Genomic DNA, 11,570 nt, shown 5'->3' with positions numbered 1-11,570 from the left:
TTTCACTTCATGAAATGTCCTCCAGATTCATCCATGTTGTTGAAAATGATCGGATTTCTAGTTCTGTGAAGAATGATGGTGGTATTTTGATGGGAATTGCATTGAATTTTTAGATTGTTTTGGCAGTATGGTCACTTTTACAATATTGATTCTACCCATCCATGAGCATGCGATGTGTTTCCATTTGTTTGTGGCATCTATGATTTCTTTCAGCCGAGTTTTGTAGTTTTCCTTGTAGAGGTCTTTCACCTCCTCAGTTAGATATATTCCTAAGTATTTATTTTATTTTTGCAGCTATCATAAAAGAGACTGAGTTCTTCATTTGATTCTTAGCTTGGTCACTGTTGGTGTATAGCAGAGCTAATGATTTGTGTACACTAATTTTGTATCCTGAAACTTTGCTGAATTCACTTATTGGTTCTAGGAAGAGGTGGTATTTGGTTACATGAGTAAGTTCCTTAGTGGTGATTTGTGAGATTTTGGTGCACCCATCACCCAAGTAGTATACACTGAATCCAGTTTGTAGTCTTTTATCCCTCACCCTCCTCCCATCAAGTGATTCTCCTGCTCCAGCCTCTTGAGTAGCTGGGACTACAGGTATCCGCCACCACACCTGGCTAATTTTTGTATTTTTAGTAGAGACAGGATTTCACCATGTTGGCCAGGCTGGTCTCAAACTCCTGACCTCAAGTGATCTGCCCACCTTGGATTCCCAACGTTCTGGGAATACAGGTGTGACCCACTGTGCCCAACCTATATGTATTTTTTTAAATGCCGATACCATGTTGTTTGGATTACTATAGCTTTGTAGTATATTTTGAATTCAGGTAGTGTGATGCCTCCAGCTTTGTTCTTTTTGCTCAGGATTGCTTTGGCTATTTGAGGTCTTTTGTGGTTCCATACAAATTTCAGATTTTTTTATATTTATGTAAAAAAATCATTAAAATTTTGATAAGGATTGCATTGAATCTGTGGATTGCTTAGAGTAGCATGGACATTTTAACAATATTAATTCTTTCAATTCATGAACATGGGCTACCTTTTCTATTTGTGTCTTCTTCAATTTCTTTCATCAATATTTTATAGTTTTCAGTGTACAAGCCTTTTATCGCCTTGGTTAAACTTTTTCCTAGGTATGTTTCTATAGCTATTGTAAATGTGATTGTTTTCATTTCTTTTTCAGATAGTTCATTGTTAATGTATAGCAGTGCTATTGGGTTTTGTATGTGGAAGTTGTGTTCTTGACCAAGAAATCCAAGAAATGAACAATAAGTAAATCATGGATCCATCAAATGCTATTAAAACACAGTTGAGCATAACCATGAAAGAACGATTTTTATTAGCATCAACTGTGTCAGCCTTGTTAGAATTTATAAGACCTTTGGGGAAGATATATTGGGTGGCTCAATGCTCTATATGAACCTATGCTTTTTTTCTCAATAAATTTTTCTACAGCAAATAGAGAAGTCGAAATCATTCCATGGATCCTGGGTCCTCCAAACACCTGTGGAATCACAATCTACTGGTTGACGACAGAGTCTCTCCTACAGAACAGCAGTTTGAGCATCACGGATTATCATTTAGTCCACAAATACTTGTTGTACCTACTCTGTGCCAGGTGCTGTGTAGCGAACAAAGAACACAGGGCCGCTGCCCTCCTGGGACTTCCAGACTGGTGGAGGAACAATTAAACAAGTAAACAAGCTGACAAAGAAGGACTGAGCCAATGTTTCTCTCTTTTAGCCTGTCTTAATTTAGTCACCCAAGTAACTTATTTAGACATTTAATGACCGCCAGGAAAGAACGATGCAAGCTGTTCAGGATTTGGTTCCTTTCCTGTGAGTTTCATTGGGCTAGCTTGCTTAAATGACTACAAAAGTACTTCTCATTGAGTTGACAGCCATAATGCAACTCTCATTAGTATAAGTATTTGTTTGTTAACTTTTTATTTCATGGGTACACGTGCAGGTTTGGTATATAGGTAAACTTGTGTCATGGGGGTTTGTTGTACAGATTATTTCATCACCCAGGTATTAAGCCTAGTACCCATTAGTTATTTTTCCTGACCCTCTCCCTCCTCCCAGCCTCCTTCCTCCAATACGCCCCAGTGTCTGTTGTTCCCCTCTATGTCTCCATGTGTTCTCATCATTTAGCCCCAACTTTTGAAAAAAACTCAACATCACTGATTATTAGAGAAATGCAAATCATAGCCACAATGAGACACCATCTCACACGAGTCAGCATGACTATTATTAACGAGTCAAAAAATAACAGGCGCTAGCAAGGTTACAGAGAAAAAGGAATGCTTATACATTGTTAATGAGAGTATAAATTAGTTCAACCATTGTGGAAAACAGTGTGGCGATTCCTCAAAGACCTAAAATCAGAACTACCATTCGACCCAGCAATTCCATTATTGGGTTTACAGCCAAAGGTATATAAATCATTCTATCATAGAGAGACATGCATGTGTACATTCATTGAAGCACTATTCACAACAGCAAAGACAGGAGATGCTGAAACCAACTGCAACAAAAGCAAAAATTAACAGATGGGCTCTAATTAAGCTGAAGAGCCTCTGCACAGCAAAAGAAACTATCAACAGAGTAAACAGACAACCTACAGAAAGGGAGAAATTTTTACAAACTATGCATCTGACAAAGGTCTAATATCTAGCATCTATAAGGAACTTAAAACTACAAGAAAATAAACAACCCCATTCAAAAGTGGGCAAAGGACATGAACAGATACCTTTCAAAAGAAGAAATACATGTGCCCAACAAGCATATGAAAAAAATATATATGGGTATTCTAACCTGAGCATCCAGACTCCTCCAGGGAGATAGGAAGACAGCTGAGAGATGCTCCCCTCCACTGAGTACCTAGATTATGACCCTGGAAGAACTGTGGCTCAAGGAAGAAGACCAGAGTCAGCCCGCTGGACGCTCAACTTCCAGAGAGTAGAGGGCAAGTGAGAATTATAACAGTAACTGCCAGTGCAATTTTACATCCTACTGAACTGGAAGCATGGTGCATTGTAAGTGCTCTCCTAATTCCTATATTATTCATTTCCTGAGTCGGAGATTCCAAACTCTGGTGCCACAAACAAATGGACTTCAGGTATCCATGAACTCCTAAAATACAGGGAGTGTGTGTACCCTTCCTAGGTATAGAGTACATGGCTTTTATCCAATTACCAGAAGCCTGAGTTTTAGAGGTTATGTTCTCATCTAACCAGCCATTATGAGCAGAGGCCCAGGTGCAGGATGCAGATCAGTGAATCCACATTCTGCAGTCATGGTCATCCTCAGGAGAGCCGAGCATTGGACTGATTGGGGAAAAACAGACAATGATGATAGCAATAAGCTTTCTTAGGCTCCACACATTGTGCTGAGTGTCTTAGCTGCTGTATTTCATGCATCCTCCCCATGGCTTCTAAGACAAGTCCTAATATCATTACATCCACTTTCCATATGAAGAAACTGAGGCTTGGGAAGGTTAAGTAACTAGCCTATTAACAGAATGAATAACAGCTCAGATTCAATCCCTGATCTAAATGATTGCCGCGTCACTTGCTTAACCACTACCCTAGGCTTTCCCCATGGCCAGAAGCACTTGACATCTCTTATGGGAACCGAAAAGCACTATTATTACAAAGAGCCTCTAGCTACCCCCTTTGCTATCAAAATCAAGTCCAAAGACTGGTACCAGAAGTTCCCAACAGTGTCTCTGGCAAAATCTGATTTTAAAAAAAAAAAAAAAAAGCAAAGGGAATCGAGACAAGTTCCCAAGATTACAGGTGCTAGCAGCTCTGACGCCTGGTATGTGTATACTTCAAAGAGCCATCGTGCATCTTAATTACAGGTAAATAGATAGGTATAATAGTCTCTGTTGACTCTTTTCAAGTCTAACTATTTAATTGTGGTCTACTCAAAAGTGAAAAACCCAAGTTCCCCATGCCCTGTCAAGATTACTTTGCCAAAGTTTATAATTCAACTCAATTCAACCCAAACCTACATGGTACCTACTACCTACAAGGCAATAGGCCCCAGGAAACTGTAGGAGGGAGGGTGAATCACAAAGATGAATGAAACATTTCATATATCCTTCCTTGCAAGAAATAAGGATGCAGGATGCATTTGGTATAATTGATACAGTCCTGATCATTAGGTGCAAATCATTGCTTTAAATGTTTCTGAGGGATTGGATTGAAGAATAAGAACAAGGACCAAGAACAACATTGGGCCTGGCATGTTATATGCAGTGTCTCAAAACCCTACAACAACTCTATGAAGGAGGTTTTATCGGCCCATTCTGCAGGTGATGTACAGTTGAGAAAACTGCCTGGTGGTACACAGCTAGTAAGTGAGAAGCCGAGCAAGAGCCTGAGCCCAATTCTCATGGCCTGGAGAGCCTTCATCCTCCCCATGGCCTCCTGCTGAGAAACCTTTGCTGTAAGGAGAACGCAGTGCCTAGTTTATCTCTTTTATCTACTTCATCTTCCAAGAAGCAAATTCAAAATAGTGATATAAGAAATACATTTTAGGCTGGGCACAGTGGCTCATGCCTATCATCCCAGCATTATGGGAGGCCAACTTGGGTGGATCACTTGAGCCCAGGAGTTCCAGATCAGCCTTGGCAACATGGCGAGACCCCATCTCTACAAAAATATACAAAAAATTAGCTGAGCGAAGGGGTCCTCGCCTGTGGTACCAGCTACTGGGAAGGCTGAGGGGGAAGGATCACCTGAGCCAGGGAGGTCAAGGCTGCAGTGAGCTGTGATTGTGGCACTGCACTCCAGACCAGGTGACAGAAAAAAAAAAAAAAAAGAAATACATTTAAATTCTAGATTGGAGCACTATGCAATGTGGACCCATGATCTCAGGAGGGTTAGGGTTTGCATGCCGCACTTCCTTTTCCACATCATTTTTAAGAAGTCTTCCATCCACCACTTGCATTCAACCTTTTCATGTGCAACTGACATCATCAGCAGCAAGCACAGGTCCCATGTTCCAGAAGACTCCCTCCTCAGGAGCTGTGTGACACTAGCTTATCAAGCTGGCTTCCTCTGTATGAAAATGAGCATGAGAAATCGTACCTGCCTCCTGTCACCCCATGCAGGAATATTATCTAGCGAGCCCATCTTTACACTGCAGTTAATCATTGACAGTATTTCTCACAAGTTAGACAATGCCAGTAATGTATAGCATAAAAATAATCTGCAGAAAGGTTAGTTTCTATGACCCCATTGTGTTGTAAAACATCCAAATTACTGGCATTTAGATTATCAAGCAATTGGTTTGTGGGGAAGTGCCTTATCCCAAGAGTTGCTTTATTATTATGGATAACTCTGATTACCAAAAGTTTTCTAGGCAAAGTCCACCATCTTCCATTTTTCAAACATCAGGCTCATTAGAGCCACACACTCTCAACTTACGGTATGCCAAGTATTGCATAAGATCTGATATGAAGTGTTGAACAGGTGAAATAATACATTTTAATTTACTGAAATTGATATATGCTGGAGATGCCATCAAATGTCTACCATTATTACACCTGATAATTGTTAACAGACGGCAATTATGCAATACTTTATTTGGACTTTTCCGTAGTATATAGAAACTTACAAGGAAAATTAATCACAAGAATCAGGTGGTACAACATGGGTATACTAAGCCCCTCCAAACTTCATGTTAATTTAGTTTTTAGGATTGCTAAGATTATTAATATTTTGAAAACCTTTTGTCCAATAAAGGGAAAATTACCCTGTTCTCAAATCCGAGGTGACATCAGAATCTAGGGGTCTGGAATAGGCATAAGGATCCTAATATATGCTCAGGTCATTCTAATTCAGGTGATTTTGGGGAACTGCACATTAAAGGGATGTAACTGACCTATTTCAGTACAGGGCAATCTCTCCCCTGGCAAGAAGCCCATCAGAAATGCCCTGGGGCTCACCCACACCCTGGTGCAGGGAAGTGATTGAAATCGTTCCAGCCCTTGCTCTCCACTATCCTTTTCAGACCTAAGAGCTAACGTGTAATGATAAATGCCACCTTAACCTTGGAGAATGTGGCTAATTTGTTTGCTTAGCAGTTCAAAGGCCGGGATAAGAGGTTATAACTCACAGAGGTAGGCATGATTAGAGTTCACCAAGCCCTTCCTCATCCCAGAAACTCCCAGCCCCTTGGCACCTACAGTATTCATCTTATACCTTCCTCCCCCCTCTTGCCAACCTCCCCTTTCCTTCATCTCTCCTGGGCTCTGGCTGCCTCCCCTTTTCCTTGTTGTTCATCATTTGGAGTTAAACTTTTAAAAATGTTTGTCATCATGGCCATTCATTTAAAAAATCAAGAGTCCCCTACTTCTAGTTCATTTATAAAAAACTTACTATATTTATTTGTGTTTTGTTTTATATGACCATATGTTTTCTCTGTAGTCACTAGCTAATTCCTACTCATCTTTTTTGTGCAAGGTTTTGAGCTTGGACCTCTAGCCAGGTAAAATCTGAGACACTTGTTTTCTGGAGGACAGAGGTATGCTTTACTCATGCCTGCATTGCCTCCCGACACAGGCAGTGTGCTCAGAAATACAGCAAGTGTCCAAAATATTTCTACTGAACTGAATTAAGTGCGTCTACGCAGCCAGAACTCACCTCCTGGCTGGGAGATGGATGCAGATGCAGAGAAAGGAGATCACAACACAGACTACGAGTTTCCTGCAGCTGCTATAACAAATGACCCCAAACTGAGTAGCGGAAAGCAACACAAATGTATCATCTTACAGTTCTGGAGGGTAGAAGTCCAAAATGTGTCTTACCAGCTGAAGTCAAGGTGTCACAGGACTGTGCTCCCCTAGAGGCTCTAGGGGAACACCCATCTCCTTGCCTTTTCCAGTTTCTAGAGACCACCCACATTCCTAGGCTCGTGACTCCTTCCTCCATCTTCAAAGCCCATCATTCCAACCTCTGCTTTGGTCATCCCATCCCCTCTTCTTCCTTCTGATCCTCCTGACATCTTCTTATAAGGACCCATGTGATTTACACTGTGCCCACCAGAAAATCCAGAATGATCTCCCTGTCTCAAGATTCTTAATTCAATGATGCCTGCAAAGTTCTTTTGCCATATAAGGTCATATATTCACAGGTTCCAGGAATTAGGAGACAGACATCTGTGGGGAGGGGCAATATTCAGCCAAACTTGCAGGCAAGCACAAATCTAGGAATCCAGAAAACAGGGTTGGGGCAGGGAGAGCCCCCAGGCAGAATGGCAGAGGTTGGCTTTCTGGAGGGAAAGGTCTCCAGCTGAGCCATGAAGGACAGATCAAATTGGGGGATAAAAGCGTAAGTTTTGGAGTCAGGCAAAGCTGAAGCCTTGATTTCCTTATTTGTATATTAGTATAATGTCCATTTCATAGGGTTATTTTGAGGATTCAATCAGATAATGTATGTAAAGGGCCTGGCATGTGCTGAGCATGCCGTGTGACTAAAATCTAGGACACGAAACAGCAGACAGAGGATTTCGGAAACATCAGAGATGACAACCAGCTTAACTGCTCATTTCAGACTATTGCCCTCAAGGCTAAAAGGACACAGCAAAAGAGAAATTGTTGGGGGGAAAAATGTAGTGTCCTAAGAGTGACCATGAAAACAAACTTCGTGCCATTCTCCTTCCCAGAAGTTGTGAGCGCCACATCCAGAGGTCCCAGTCTCCTGCCAACCGTACGTGGCTATTTCCGTTTAGAATCAAAGATGCTTGGGGTGTAGTCCAGCCAAAGGAAATGCTTATGACCACGATCAGGAAACCGTTTCCACAACAACCCAGTGCCAAGCAGCAGCCCGGCAAAGGTCATCTTGGGCCACGCCTGAGGAGCTGGCTATTGTCCTCACCTACCGCAAGAGAGCGCGCCTCCTCAGGTTTCCTCAGACATTGTTTTCTTTTAGAACGTTGGGTTGGGTTCATGAGAAAAAGAAGCCTGACAGGGACTGTTGGTTATAATCCCAGTGGTGGCTGGCCGACTGGACCGTGACTCCTGGTGACCACCTCCTAAATGTGCAAAGCCAATGAGTTTGGGGTTTGACACTGCTGAATGTTTATGTTACCCCCAAAGTTCATGTGTGGAAACCTAGTCCCCAAGGTGAAGGTTTGGAGGTGAAGCTTTGGGAAGGCGATTAGGTCATGAGGGCAGAGCCTCATAAAAAGGATTAACTGCCTAATGAAAAGGACCCCAAAGACAGCCCTCGCCCACAGGAGGACACAGCAACAAGACAACAATCTGTGAACCTGGAAGAGGACCCCCACCAGACACTACATCTGCCAGTGCCTTGCTTTTGGTCATACTGGGCTGCTGGGGGTGGGGCAGGAAGGGGAGTGGACCTCCTTCTTAGGTGACATGATTTTTCCAGCAATTAGATGAAACTGATGGAAGCAGGCCCAGATATCAGCATATTTCCTGAAGCCTTGAGTTGGACAGTTCTCCTGGTTGCATAAACTTCAAGATCAGTTACAAGCACAGGTGTTTCCCACTGAGAGCTGATTTCCTTGTCTCTGGACCAGATGAAGTGGTGGAATGGGGTTCCTAATAAAGTCCAGATTGACCCTTTTGTACAGGGCAATGACTTGGCCCTACTTGAACTTCTGGTTCAGTTTCCCCTGTGGCTTCTATGTTGTATTTATGTCAGCACTGTGTCCTGCCTTCCAAGTCAATAGAGATGGCTTAGGATAAAAACACATTACAAAAATGGACATTTAAAGGCACAAGAATAGAAGCTATGCCTGGGGGCAGGGAGTAGAAGGGGCACAAGGGGGCAGACCTGGCTCTGGAGGGGGTCAGAAGATCACTTCAGCAATAGAGTTGGTGTGACTCCATGTTTGCATGAACCAAGACTCTTGTGGTTGCAAGAAACAGAAACTTAACCGGAACCCCCAAGCAGAAAGGGTGTTTTTAATGCATATCTAGGGTGTCTCATGGTCCCCAAGGGCTAGGGTACAGTCAGCCCTTGGGAGTGGATGGGAACTAGGGACCTGGTCTCCTTCATCATCTCCCAGTCCCTCATCTCTGCTCCCTCAGCACTCTGGAACTCCCGTCTTGCTCACACTGCTTTCTTCCCCTTCTCTCTTACTAGTTTCCTCTGCAAGGAAACCTCAGGCTACCAGCAGCTCTCCAACTTGTATCTGCTCCTTTTAAGAAACCAACAAATTTGAACCAAGAATCTCTTAATTCCAACCTAAGAAAATCAGTGCTTGACACTGCATTTAAATGGCAATTTATGTAAGATTGAGAGCCACTAATTGTCTACATCAAGAAATGGGGCCCCAGAGGGAGATTAGGGCCCTTGGGAAGGAGAAGAGGAGGTTTTAACCCCTTCTCAGAGCTGCCATTATCCTGGTCCAATCAACTGTGCCAGGAGGCAGAGCCACTTTGCAGAAATGGTTGCCTGGGTGTTCACTGCACTTTCCTTGTGAACTGAGTAAGGGAGAGCTCCAAGAATGATTGTGGATGAGGGAAAGAGAACTACGCAGAAAAACTAACAGGTACTCAATACCAAGCTGTCTGTACTTAGGCAAAAAGCTTCCACCGAGGATGGGTACCTCAGACTTATTTCTGACATAATACTGCGGGCCCAAGCATTTCAGCAGGAATTCAACCCAAGCAGGAATTTATCATCTAGTACTGGAAACAGGAACACATTCAGAGGATGAACACAATGGTGAGGGCATGGGAGCCCACAGTCTAGGAAGGCTGCATTCCTTTATTATTTTATGTTTCGTTTGATTTTGTTTCTTGTGGCTGTTGGTTTTCTATAGTTTCAGTGGCTAGAAATCGTTTTTAAATGGTAGCTCTTTCACCTAGAAAATTAAAGACAGGAGTTGAGATGGGCATAACTGTGGCCTTTCAGTACGCAACAGGCTTGCTGCCAAAGTGGGATTCAGTGGTTCTGGTTGGCCCCATAGCCACAGCTGGGCCACAGAAACAGAACTTAACAGGACACAGATTTTTCAACCCAATGTAAGACTGAGTTGCCTTTGGGTACAGGGAGTCTCCCTTCCTAGGTATGTGCGTTCAGAGGCAGACGCCTACAGTAGCACTTTGAGGGATGCCAGGTCCCATTCCTGGAGGTGTTACTCAGGATGGGCATCTCACAGTGGCAACTGGGTCAGAGGACTCCCCAAATTCCCTCCAGTCTTAGCATGGAGCCACCAGTGCCAGCCCTATTCTGAGGGTCACAGCCCTCCTTGATGGGTGCAGCCTGAGAGGCTCCCATTACCAGACACTGGGGAAGACATGGGGGCACAGGTGTTCTGCAACAGCAGTCATCCTGGGGGCCAAAATCCCCTCTATGTAGGAAGACCTGAGAAGGTTCTGGGGCTAATCACCTTGGTCATACCTGTGCCTCTCACACAGCCCCAACATATGGGAAAGGTGTAAGGATCCCCAATACAGATAAACACACTGAACCCCAGCACCATAAAGGCTTATCATCCAGGAAATAGAAAACATGGATTGTGGCATACACATGTGATAGAATACTATGCAGAAGTCAAATGGAGTGAACTATAAATATGTATGTATGTATACACACGCACATACACATACATATACATATATCTCTCAACAGGATAGACCTCACACAGTAAAGATGAGTGAAAAACAAAGTTGTAGAATAACACACACAATATCATTTATGAAATTCTTAAAACCTACATAAGACAATGTGTATTGCCAATGGATATATATGTAATATATAAATGTACGAAAAAACCAACACACTAAAGTAATAGCAGTGGTTGCCACTAGGGTGAGGAGGCAGGAAGAATGGGATTGGGTGGGGGTGATCAAAGAGAGTTTCTTTTTTACTTATAAAAAAGCAAATATAACAAAGTGCAAATTGTTAAATCTGGTTAGATGGAGCATGAGTGTTTGCTATGTTGAGAGGCAGAAACAAACTGAGGCCCCAAGAGATTAAATCATTTCTCCAGCATTGGCTGGGATGCTGCTTAACACACACTTTCCAGGCTGTGCATGAAACAGCAGTGGATATTGACCCCAGGCTGCCCAGAGGCCACCTCCATTTCACTCTGGACTTCGACCATCATGCTTGACCGCCCCTCCTCCACACAGGCCTGCCATCTCTCCTCCATTCATCGCCTGGAACCCCAGCACCTTCAACTTTTAATAACAGGGAAGGCTCAAGATGTTGAGGGAAGGTGAACCGCTTGCTCCACATCCCTGTAAGAAGTGACTCACATCAGAGCCCAGCTGGTGGTAGGGGGAGGCCTGGGGGCTGGGTGGTGGATGGGAACAGAGGAAGGCAGAGGTGGCTGTAAATTAACACTCTTGCCACCCTGGAGAAGACTGACTTATCACCACCAGTTCCCAGCATTTCTTCCTGGGAGGAAGAGGGCCCAGCACGAGATGGAAACAAGATTTGATCTTTGGCATCAGGGGTTCTTATGCCTGAGTGTCTCAAGTCACCCCGGGCCACTGAGGCAGGAATTCCTTTGTGCCCTGGATGGGTCTGGGTAGGTCAGGAATCCATGGTGGAGGGGGACCCCAAACCAGGTGGGTCC

The sequence above is a fragment of the Pan paniscus genome, chromosome 8, assembly GCF_029289425.2.
Source record: "Pan paniscus chromosome 8, NHGRI_mPanPan1-v2.0_pri, whole genome shotgun sequence".
In the NCBI taxonomy this organism is placed as follows: domain Eukaryota; kingdom Metazoa; phylum Chordata; class Mammalia; order Primates; family Hominidae; genus Pan; species Pan paniscus.
Note: the sequence above shows the minus strand (reverse complement) of the source record.